Below are 10,967 nucleotides of genomic sequence, written 5' to 3' on the forward strand. Positions count from 1 at the left end.
TTTTAAGAATGTTTGGAGTGATGCTGATTTAGTAAAATAAATCAGTCCCAAAATATTAGAAAATATCTGAATATTATTATTTAAATAATATTCCCATAAAGAATAATCTTTATAAAAATAATTGAAGTAGAAGTTTTAAAACTTATACTTGCAATGAATATTAAATAACCAAAGATATACTTATACGAAAGTACTATCTTTATTTGAATAATCAAAAGTAAGTTTGATTATCGACACATTATTCTTTAATAAAATTATGAATAATAATTAGTAAATAATCGGAGTCATAAGTCCTCGAATGAATATTTAAATTAATATTCAATAATTAAAATAAACGGGGTCATAAACCCTCAAATGAATATTCAAAATAATATTCAATAATAAAATAAACGTGGTCATAAGCCCTCGAATGAATATTCAAAATAATATTCATTAATAAAATAAAGTTATCGAATAAACATTATTTGATTCATAGTTTTAAAAACTATTCATATATATATATAAATATATATATATATATTATACTCGGGAGCATCGACTCCCGGGTTTAGAAAAAAGTTCACCTTTGGGTCCCCTATACTAAGGGTATATGCAAATTACAGCTTATCTCTAGCATAGGTATTATCAACTGAATCAACAGATATATGTATCAAGAATACGAAACAGGCATGCATATATACCATATCACATGCTACAATATATCGCTAGAATTTGCTAATTAACCAACATGCAACTATCACAAGATAATGCATATACAAATGTATACATCACATCAACAGTATAACGGATAGAAAACTTGCCTGAGCGACTGGGGGTTAAAAATGGCTTGGGACGAGTCTGATAACCTATAAACAACACATAACTTGGAATTAAACCAAAGTCACTCATCAATCTATACTTTAACCAATTTAGACTCTAACGCTCGCTTTGCGCTTACTGATTCTCTTAAGTCGCTCGAGTACCCTCGGCTCCACCATTTTTAATAAATTAACCATTAAGGGTTTTTAGGCGATTCTTTTGCGAGTACCTTAACAACTGCCTAATCCACTTTACATAAATGTTTTATACCCCAATTAGTCATTTAAGGTCCTTACCCAAGGTTTCAAAGTAAGGCGAGGGGTAATGGTTCGGTCGCGAAACGCCGTTACTTAAAATGGTCGTTTCTCCTAAACCGTACATCGGATTCAAGCGTACCACATATCAAAACGAAGATCGTAACATGAACTATCTAAACATGGAAATGGTCAAAACCTAACAGTGATTTCAAGGGTTTTGATGTTAAGAACAAAAACAGTCTACGGTAAATCGGGCATTACGACGGCTATGTTTACGCGATTTCCCAAAATTTTACCAAACCAATTCAACACCAAACCATCACCAATCAATCCCAATACAACCATATGAAAATATCACTCATCAACCACTTTAAACCATTTAAACCAAGCCCAAATCATACCATGAATCATCAAGATCAACTAGTGCTAATCTTAACTCCCAAAATCAACAAAAACACTTAACAACTAAGATCTCAACATAACAAAACAACTACTACACTTAACCTATCATTCCATTATTATAATCATTTATACCAAACAACTTAATGCTAAGATAATTTAGAGTTATACCTTCCTTGAAGCGTTTAATCAATGGAAGATCCTTGGAATGCCCATGGAAGCTTTTATCTATGCTTAAGTTACCTTGAGCTTTCATAAAAAATCAAGAAAACCAAAGTTATTTCTTGAAGGTTACTATTCACCATCTTCTTCCTTGATTTATTGGAAGAGATTGTGAAGGAATTAGAAGCTTAAACTTATAGGATATCCATATCTATGTACAAGGAACCTTAGATAATTACCTCACTAATTAACAAGGCTTGGATCTTAAATTTTGAAATTTTCTTCTTTGAAAAAGAAGAAAAGCCGAGAGCTCTTCTTGAAAATGGGAGTTTTTGTGTTTTTTTTTTGATTTATTTGCTTGGTTGCTAGCTTTTGTTTTTGATTAATTACCTATTTACCCATGAAAAATGGTGTGGTTATTAATCAACCACACCTCCTTCCCTTATGTCATGCTTAGGTCATCATGTAATGTCACCTTGTTACACTTGTCTTCCTCTTGTTGGTGTGATGACATCATTATCCACTAACCCCTTGATTAACTCCTAATTACTTGGCTAATGACCACTGATCTGTTATCCGGTTCGCTTAACTTTCGTTTTCGTTTATCGTTTGAGGGATCATACCCGGGATCTTATTACTTGGGTTTCCTTAACCTTTCTCAATACATTATATTCCTTTTATGATCCTTTCTTATAATCCTTGAATTTAAATCCTTTTTATCCTGTTACGTTATACTCAATTCTTTCGGTATCTGGTGGATTTTCGGGAAAAATCAAAGTGTTCGGATTTGGATTCTGACGATCTTTACATGCACTTATATACCACATAGAGTACTAATAATATCCCAGGAGATCAATAAAAGAACCCCTACATAGTGTGGCATGAAAAGTTTTCTTATTCAGCATAATCAGCAAAACACTATTCATAATGGTTTCAAAAATTCCAAAATTTGGGGTTATTACACCTTAGGTCACTAGGCACAAAGTCCCCTAAGAACTTAATAACTCGAATACCAAAGAGCCCACTCGTGATCAATTATGCATAAACACATACTTTTTTTCTTTCTCTTTTTTTTTTCTTTTTTTTTCCTTTTTTTTTCAAAATTTCTGAGCAAGTGCGTTTTGCTCCTTCTTGCTCAACCCTAGACTACTCGCATAAATATACGAGCCGGCTACTAGCCATTTGACGCCTAGCCACAATTGGCAACGAATTCCATTTTTTACTCCATTTTTTTCCTTTTCATGCCTTTATCACTAAGAACCTATTATAAAATTCTAAGCATAATAAATAGATTGTGCTCGAAAACAATCAGGCCATAACAACAATCTAGTCCTTAAGCATTCTCTAAGACTTAGTGAAAATACAAGTGTTTCTAGCATGCATATCAAACTACACGACTCAACATCACTTTAATGCTATCACTACACTCGCATCAACATCACAAATCAGTCAGCAAATCATCGCAAAAGGGATCATGGCATATGCATGAGCTACATGACATGATAAACAAATAAAGTTATAAATAAAAAAAACTATATGGAAAAAATTATGCAATTATATGAACTAAACTATCATGAATATGAAATAAAGCTATAAATAAATAAAAACTATTTGGCAAAAATTATGCAATTATATGAACTAAACTATCATGAATATACAACTATATGACACATACACACAAAATATTCCTTAACTACCACCCCCAAACTTAAAATCTTCACTGTCCCCAGTGAAGGTAGTAGAAAGGAACACAGGGTATACCTACTCGGAGAGATCATCATCATCACCCTCAGTGGGTGGTGTATCAGGAGGCGGATATGCAGAGTCCTCACCAAAAACTGGCCACTGGATGTCAGCTCCAAGGCCTCGAAAAGCGGTCCCTAGCACAAGGGTGAGCTCCTGAGCAAACCTGCTCTGCGTCTCGTACATAGCATCCATCCTCCATGACAGCCTCCTATACTGGGCATCAGCCATCCCAGCACCCTCCTGAGCTCTAGAAGAACCAGCCTCATCACACCTTGGCCTTGCCATAGTAGCACCTCGTGCTGGACGCCCTCCTGGAAGACGATAACCCATCCCATGCTCCTCGGGCTCACCAGCGGTCCACTCCTGCATCGCATTCAGAGTCCCGGAATCAATAGGAGCGGCCGACAACTGCAACTGCTCATAAGACGGCCACTGAACTCCCACCGCTCGGCAAAGCTTAGTAACCGTGGATGCATAGGGGATGTTCATGTGCTTAGCTCCCCTCAAAAACTTCAGAATTCCTTGGTAGATGAACTCACCAAGGTCCACATAGTACTCCTCATTCAAAATTCCCCACGACAACTGTGTTCTCTCAACTGTGACCTCATGCGCATGCGAAGAAGGCAGAATATTAGCACAAATAAACGCATTCCATGCACGGGCATACCTGTTCATCGTGATCGCCGGAAAGTGACGATACTCATTAGTTCCAGTCTTGAAAGTCCATACTGTGCCCGGCCTACAGAGAGTAGCACAAATCAAATCCAAGTCAAAATCCTCAGTAGTCTTCTCGTTCCAGTTCTCCTCCGTGGGCTTCCTCTGTCTCTGCCTAATCACACGGCGAATCGCCGCTGGGTGATAATCAACCGTCATCCCCCGGACCACAGAAAACCCATTCTTCTCGGCATTCACATTCGCATAGAACTCGCGAACCACGCTCATCGGCACTGCTTCAGGCGACTCACAAAAAGTTATCAACCCCTTCTCAGCAATCATAGGTAGCAACTCACCATCCCTCCCCGATGGTAAAAATCCCCTCTCCTTCAGAATCGGCTTCCCCAGAAGCCTAGTGTACTCCTCCTCAGCAGCCCTATCATTCAAATGAGGCCTCCCAACAGTACCCCTCGAAGAATCAGCAGTAGGGACAGTGCTGCTACTATCAATAGTCCTTGCTCTCTTGGGTGCCATCGAATCTGAATAAAAGTGCTTGAGATTTATGTTTTCGTGTTTGGGAGAGAGTTGAAGTGTAGAAAGTGTATGGGAGATATATGGGATAGGTGTATGTATATATAGGGTATGGATTAGGGTAGAATTTGATTAGGAGTGGGTTTAAGGGTTGAAATTATGGGATAATGGGGAATAGGTCGTGGGTTTATGGGGTGTATTTTGTTTTTTTATTTTTCTGATTTTTTGTATTTTTATTGAACTAATTTTTTTTTTCTCCCAGCCGACCCCTGAGCGGTCGCTCAGCTTGCTGAGCGGTCACTCAGCAGAGCTGAGCAGGCGCTCAGGAGGCTACTGGAAAAACAAATTTCTAGCCCGTTTTTTCTGATTTTTTTGTGGTTTGGGATAGGTTAATAACTTCTAAGGGTTCATGTAACAACAAATCATGGGTTGCCTCCCACGAAGCGCTTCTTTTTCGTCATTAGCTTGACGTTACGTACCTTCCTTAAGTTGATAATAAAACGACACTAACCACTTCTCGGTTTGCCATGTCCCCATAGTAGTGCTTCAAACGCTGATCATTAACCTTGAATGCTTGGTCCGGATCATTCTCAAAAATCTCCACCGCTCCATGTGGAAACACAGTTTTGACAATAAAAGGTCCAAACCACCTTGATTTTAACTTCCCAGGAAAAAGTCGGAGACGAGAGTTGAATAAGAGAACTTGTTTCCCCGGCACGAATAACTTAGGATGTAGCTTCCGATCGTGCCACCTTTTCACCTTTTCCTTGTACATTTTGTTGTTCTCGTACGCTTGGAGTCGAAATTCATCAAGTTCATTAAGCTGAAGCATTCGCTTCTTTCCAGCTGCATCTAGATCCAGGTTCAACTTTTTCAACGCCCAATATGCCTTATGCTCAAGCTCCGCAGGTAAATGACATCCCTTACCATACACCAGTTGAAACGGGGACATACCAAGTGGAGTTTTGTATGCTGTTCTGTAAGCCCAAACAGCTTCATCGAGCTTTAAAGACCAATCCTTCCTTGACGGACAACCAACCTTCTCTAGAATGTGCTTGATCTCTCTGTTAGACACTTTCGCTTGACCATTTGTTTGCGGATGATAGGCAGTAGCAACTCGATGATTCACATTATAACGCTGCATCATAGAAGTGAACTTACGGTTGCAGAAATACGACCCTTCATCACTTATGATTACTCATGGCATTCAAACCTTGTGAAAATCTGCTTATGAAGAAAATTCAACACTGCCTTTGCATCATTTATCGGTAGAACTTTGACTTCTACCCATTTTGAGACATAATCGACTGCCAGCAAGATGTACTGATTGTTGCAGGACGAGACAAAAGGCCCCATAAAATCGATTCCCCAAACATCAAAGACCTCAACTTCAAGCATCACGTTTAACGGCATCTCATCCTTTCTCGTCAAATTTCCCACTCTTTGGCAACGATCACACCTCAAGACAAACTGATGAGCATCCTTAAACAAGGTAGGACAGAAAAAACCTACTTGCAGAATACGAGCTGCCGTCTTTTCACCACCATAGTGTCCTCCATAAACTGTGGAGTGGCAGTCTCCTAATATCCCCTCTGTCTCACAAAATGGGATACATCTCCTGATGATCTGGTCAGCTCCATGTCTAAACAAATACGGTTCATCCCACATATACCACTTCACCTCATGCAGAAACTTCTTCTTTTGAGCTGTGGTCAAATTAGGAGGCATTATATTGCTGACAAGATAATTCACAATATCTGCGAACCATGGCTCTTCCTCCTGTACTGCGAACAACTGCTCATCCGGAAAAGATTCGTTGATCAATATCTTATCATGTGAAGTAGACTCGGGATTCTCCAATCTAGAGAGATGGTCAGCTACTTGATTCTCAGTACCTTTTCGATCCTTGATCTCTAACTCAAATTCCTGTAGTAAGAGCACCCAACGAATGAGTGTCGGCTTCGAATCCTTCTTGGAAACCAAATAGCGAATGACCGCATGATCAGTGAATACTGTCACTTTTGTCCCAAGCAGATAAGATCAAAATTTCTCGAAACCAAAGACTATAGCCAAGAGCTCCTTCTCAGTAGTGGTGTAGTTCATTTGGGCCCCATTTAAGGTCTTGCTAGCATAGTAGACCACATGAAAGAGATTATTCTTGCGCTTCCCAAGAACTGCGCCTACCGCATAATCACTCGCATCACACATCATCTCAAAAGGCTCTGTCCAATCCGGTGCTTTAATAACTGGAGTAGTGATTAAACTCTTCTTAAGAGTCTCGAATGCCGTCAAACATGCATCATCAAATTTAAAAGGCACATCCTTCTCAAGCAAGTTGCACAGCGGCTTAGATATCTTCGAAAAGTCTTTGATGAAACACCGATAAAAACCCGCATGAACAAGAAAACTACGGATTCCTTTCACAGAAATAGGTGGTGGAAGATTTTCAATGACTCCCACCTTGGCTTTATCCACCTCAAGACCCTTGCTAGAGACCTTATGCCCAAGAATAATGCCTTCACGCACCATAAAATGACATTTTTCCTAATTGAGCACCAAATTAGTTTCCACACACCTTTTGAGCACGGCACGAAGATTATTCAAACATTCATCATACGAATGTCCAAAGACGGAGAAGTCGTCCATGAACACCTCGACATTATTCCCAATCATGTCAGAGAATATAGCCATCATACATCTCTGAAAAGTGGCCGGTGCGCCACATAACCCAAACGAAACTCTGCGAAAAGCAAACGTGCCAAATGGACAAGTGAATGTAGTCTTTTCTTGATCCTCTGGTGCAATACAAATCTGATTATACCCCGAGTAGCCATCCAGAAGACAATAATACTCATGACCAGCCAACATGTCAAGCATCTGATCAATAAACGGAAGAGGGAAGTGATCATTCCTCGTGGCCTTGTTCAACTTTCGGTAGTCCATGTATACTCTCCATCATGTGACTGTTCGAGTGGGGATGAGCTCGTTCTTCTCATTTGCTACCACAGTAATACCCCCTTTCTTAGGCACACATTGCACGGGGCTCACCCAAGAACTGTCAGAAATAGGATAAATGATTCATGCATCCAGCCACTTCAGAATTTCTTTCTTCACCACCTCTTTCATGATAGGATTAAGTCTGCGCTGTTGCTCAACAGTTGGCTTACTACCCTCCTCTAGCAGAATCTTATGCATGCAATATGAAGGGTTGATCCCCTTGATGTCTGCTATGGTCCGTCCAATAGCCGATTTGAATTCTCTCAAAATCCTTAAGAGTTTGTCCTCCTCACTACCTGAAAGGTCAGATACAATAATAACAGGTCATGTAGATGCATCACCTAAAAAAGCATACCTCAAGTGTTCAGGCAATGGCTTAAGCTCCAAGGTGGGTGCTTCCTCAATTGATGGTTTGAGCTTTCCTTCAGCATTTTTGAGGTCAGAAGTACCAAGAGCTTCAAATGGCATGTCCAGCTTTCGCCTCCAGGGAGAAGCATTAAGATATTGTAATTGCTCATTGTCATCCTCATCATCACTGTCAAAATCCCCCACTGAGGCCTTTTCTAATGCATCATACATTAGCATATAATCGAGTTCCGAAGTAACCGCAGAATCAATCAAATACACCTTAAGCACTCCTCATCTTCTGTAGGGAATTTCATTGCTTTGAATACATTGAAGGTCACATCCTGATCCTGCACCCGTATAGTAAGTTCACCTTTCTGCACATCCATCAAGGTACGGCCAGTAGCCAAGAAAGGTCTTCCCAAGATTATGGGAATCTTCTTATCTTCCTCGAAATCCAGAATAACAAAGTCTGCAGGAAAGAAGAGCTAATCCACCTTGACTAGCACATCCTCCACTATGCCTCTTGGGTAAGTAATAGAACGATCAGCCAATTGTAGAGACATGTAGGTGGGCTTTGGATCAGGCAAATCCAACTTTTTAAAGATCAACAACGGCATCAGATTTATGCTTTCTCCCAAATCGCAAAGGCACTTGTCGAAAGACAACTTGCCAATGGTGCAAGGAATGGTGAAGCTACCTGGATCTTTAAGCTTTGGAGGTAACTTTTGTTGCAGCACAGCACTGCATTCTTCCGTTAGAGAAATGGTCTCAAGGTCATCCAGTTTCACCTTCCTTGAAAGAATACTCTTCATCAACTTCGCATAACTAGGCATTTGCTCCAGAGCCTCGGCGAAAGGTATATTGATGTGAAGTTTCTTGAACACCTCCAGAAACTTACCGAACTGCTTATCCAGCTTTTGTTGTTGCAATCTCTTAGGGAAAGGTGGAGGAGGATAGAGCTGTTTCTCCCCTGTATTACCCTCAGGCAGAGTGTGTTCAACAGTAGTCTTCCTTGGTTCCTCCGCTTTCTCCTTTTGCTTAGCTTCTTCATCTCCAACTTCAGCTTCTCCTTCTTTTGCCTTTTCAGCATCAGCAACTTTCCCAGACCTTAAGGTAATAGCCTTGACTTGCTCTTTGGCTTCCTTCCTGCCTGGCACTTCCGTGTCACTGGGAAGTATGCCAGTTGATGATTGAGCACCGCATTGGCTATTTGACCGATTTGATTTTCCAAGGTCTTGATTGACACTGCCTGACTCTTGCATAACAGCTTAAGTTCCTCAAAATCAGCACTAGTGGGTGCAGCTGCACCTCCCTGTTGAGGATATGATTATCTTTGAGCATACTGCTGTGGTTGCTGGAATCCAGGTGGATTGAACTGTTTACTCACACCTTGCTGATATGGGGGCTTAATAGCATTCTGATACTACCCCAGCTGAAATTTGGATGATTTTTATTGTTAGGATGATAAGTAGCTGGCACAGGCTGCTGTTGTCGTTGATAATTGTTCATATACTGAACAGATTCGTTAATAAGAGAACACTGATCCGTAGCATGAGAACCTGCACAAAGCTCACAGACCATAGCTATTTGATTGACTCCATAGGTAGCTAGAGAATCGACCTTCATAGACAGCGCTTGGAGATGCGCTGCAATAACGGTGGCTGCATCGACTTCCAGAATACCTGCTACCTTCCCATGCATCATCCTTTGAGTTGGGTTTTGATGCTCATTTGCAGCCATAGTCTCAATAAGATTATAAGCCTCAGTATAGCTTTTGACCCACAAGGCGCCTCCCACTGCTGCATCGAGCATGGGCCGAGATTGGGCCCCTAAACCATTATAGAAACCAGTGATCACCATCCAATCGGGCATTCCATGATGTGGACACTTTCTGAATATTTCCTTGTAGAGCTCCCAAGCTTCACACATAGATTCTGTAGGTTACTGCGCAAACTGAGTAAGAGCACTCCTCATAGCAGCAGTCTTTGCCATTGGATAAAACTTCACCAGAAACTTTTGCGCAAGATCTTTCCAAGTAGTGATGGACCCAGCTGGTTCAGAATGTAACCAGTCCTTAGCTTTATCCCTCAGTGAGAATGGAAAAAGCCTCAGCTTGATTGCCTCATCAGTCATACCATTATATTTGAAAGTACTGCAGATCTCGACAAAATTCCTTATGTGCATGTTGGGGTCTTCAGTCGCAGCTCTTCCAAAAGAAACAGAGTTCTGCACCATCTGAATAGTGCCCGGCTTGATTTCAAAGGTGTTAGCTTGGATAGCCGGATGAAGAATGCTTGACTGAATGTCATCAATTTTAGGCCGAGAAAAGTCCATAAGAGCTGGATCTGCCGGAACAATATGATCACCCATGATTACTGGCTCTTTCTGCTCACTTCCTGAATCCGAATCTTCAAAATCTATCTTCTCCGGAATATCAAGAACTTCGTCTGTCTCCTCAGCTGTATCTAAAGTCCTCTTGCGAGTACGAGAACGAGTTTGCATAAACGCTCGCTAAAGTACCTGAAACACAACCGAAAACAATAAGTAAAATGTCTTAATCACTGAGTCCTAACAACCAATGATGGTGTAACACCCCCAGATCCGGGGTCGGGGATCCGGGTCGTCACGGTCTTTCTTTCCACAATATCACTTCACTTAATTAATAATAAATAACCTTATGCTGTGACCCCACACTAACACACACCACAACCCGTTATAGTCTCAGAGATGAAATTTAAATAAGTACAAGTCTTTGAATCCACAATTTAAAAGTTATTACAACCCAAAATGATTACTTGATAAATTTACAATTAATTGCCATTATCTGCCACAAGTTATAATTATACATAATTGATTCTCAAAAGTAGATGGTCTGATCTACAATAGATCTACCTCTGCAGCTATAGCAGCTACAACATCAACGGGAAGACGCGGGACGCTTCCCACGCGCTTGCGCTGGGTCTGCTGGAGTCTGGCCATCTTTCCTAACTGTTGTTGTGTGATGAAAGAAGAAAGCAAGGGTGAGCAGCAAGCCCACCAAAATAATATGTATAATGATTTACAATATATGAGCCT

At 40.5% G+C, this 10,967-nt stretch overlaps 1 non-coding gene across 1 annotated transcript; it reads left to right on the forward strand.

The window, feature by feature from the left end:
* The first annotated feature begins 9,762 nt into the window (after positions 1-9,762).
* On the forward strand, positions 9,763-9,869 carry LOC141709719 (small nucleolar RNA R71). The gene has a single exon (XR_012570283.1). It is a non-coding gene; the product is annotated as a small nucleolar RNA R71 (small nucleolar RNA).
* The last annotated feature ends 1,098 nt before the right edge of the window (positions 9,870-10,967 follow it).

Source organism: Apium graveolens, chromosome 2, assembly GCF_009905375.1.
Source record: "Apium graveolens cultivar Ventura chromosome 2, ASM990537v1, whole genome shotgun sequence".
Taxonomy (NCBI): domain Eukaryota; kingdom Viridiplantae; phylum Streptophyta; class Magnoliopsida; order Apiales; family Apiaceae; genus Apium; species Apium graveolens.